Source organism: Mandrillus leucophaeus, unplaced genomic scaffold (genome assembly GCF_000951045.1).
Source record: "Mandrillus leucophaeus isolate KB7577 unplaced genomic scaffold, Mleu.le_1.0 Scaffold20, whole genome shotgun sequence".
NCBI lineage: Eukaryota > Metazoa > Chordata > Mammalia > Primates > Cercopithecidae > Mandrillus > Mandrillus leucophaeus.
In genome coordinates this window covers 2,018,485-2,020,073 of record NW_012102032.1, presented here as the reverse complement: position 1 = coordinate 2,020,073, position 1,589 = coordinate 2,018,485, and the positions used below count along the sequence as shown (strand labels likewise).

Here is a 1,589-nt window from a genome sequence, read left to right as displayed (position 1 = left end):
GGAGCTGAGGGTCGCGCGGCCCGAGACAGGGGAGCGGGCGGGGCGGACATGGCCCTAGGTGTGAGGCCTCTGCGGGGCTCGCAGGTGCAGGTCGCACCCTTAGCCCTAGGTCAGCGCAGCCCCGAACAGTCTGAAGGGGGAAAGAGAACGGACGCGTGGTCGATTCCTCGAGCTGCTGGACTTGAGTGTGGCGGGGCGCGGGTGGCGTGAGCGTGTGTTGGGGAGATGGGGGCTGCGCTTGCTGGGTGTCCCGTAAGTGCAGGTGAAGTGTGGAGGGTTTCCCTTCGAGACTAGAATTTCAAGTATTAAATCTTCAGACCTCCCACAACCACCTCTCTTCTCGGCCTGTCGCTTCTCTCCTAGGAAGCGCTCAGCTGTTAGAAGTGACAGCTGAAAACTTCTGTCGGGAGTAGCACTGCCGCTGCTGTTACAGCCACCAGGAGTTTTATTTCGGGAGCAAGGGGGCTCTGCTGCATCTTCCAATCTTCCAGGGTTTGTTTGTTTGCTTTTTTTTTTTAAACCCCCTTCCGTGTGACTTTTTAAAACAAGCATTTATGAGGACACACGGCACTTGTAACCTTTCCCCAAGTTGAAGATGTCTATATTTTTTTCAGAATAATTAATGTAATTTTGGGGTGAAAAAAAAAGTGTTGACAGCCTTGATTTAGCTTGCCAGAAATAAGTTGCCTGAACAGAGACTTGTGAATGGTGGTATGAGGGCTTTCCTTGCTGTAATTTAGGGTACTAAATTTAGAATTGTATTTCCTAATGCATAGCTTGCTTTTACCTTGGCTGGCTTAGTGGTTTGTTAATCTTTATGGAATATCTTTTATTTTTCCCTAGATACATTTATCAAAAAATGACAAATTGCACTTTAAGTTCAAAAATGTTGTCATACTAAACCACTGATCCTGGACCAAATGATCATCAGTTGATAACCTCTTGGTAGTTTTGCATCTGAATTCCAATGTCTAGTTCAATACATGGGTTAATGACTGATGTTAGATGTTTGCTCTAATTACATAGGGGCTTCCTTTCCCTTGCCTCACCCTCGGTTTTTTCCTCTGACACCTGCCCTACTGTTGACAAAAGATTGAGATGGTATATATAAAGAACTTTGAACACTTTAAGAAACTAAGTGGCCTAAAATAATACTGTTCTTTATGTTTGTTTGTTTGTTTTGTTTTGTTTTGAGACTAGGTCTCACTCTATTGCCCAGGCTGGAATGCAATGGTGTGATCTCAGCTCACTGCAATCCCAGCCTCCTCAGTTCAAGCGATTGTCATGCCTCAGCCTCCCGAGTAGCTGGGATTACAGGCATGCGCCACCACGCCTGGCTAATTTTTGTATTTTTAGTAGAGATGGGGTTTCACCGTATTGGCCAGGCTGGTCTTGAACTCCTGACCCCAAATGATCCACCAGCCTTGGCCTTCCAAAATGCTGGGATTACACCTATAAAGGTGTAAATCACCGTACCTGGCCAATACTGTTCTTTTCATAATCAAATGAGACTAAATCAAAATCACATGGTTTAGAAAGTGGATATTGAGGTGTGTGCTTTTTCTTTTCTTTCTTTCTTTTTTTTTTTT

At 45.1% G+C, this 1,589-nt stretch overlaps 1 protein-coding gene across 4 annotated transcripts in view; it reads left to right on the top strand.

The window, feature by feature from the left end:
* Positions 1-1,589, top strand: part of RPS6KB1 (ribosomal protein S6 kinase, 70kDa, polypeptide 1) — a 73,092-nt gene that overhangs the window by 6,275 nt on the left and 65,228 nt on the right. Inside the window, exon 2 of one of the 4 annotated variants that reach the window (XM_011979166.1) lies at positions 364-492. The exons of the other annotated variants lie outside the window; for them this stretch is intronic. The gene's annotated coding sequence lies outside the window, so the exon portion shown is untranslated. The remainder of the gene's footprint in view (positions 1-363; positions 493-1,589) is intronic. 4 annotated transcript variants of the gene reach the window in all.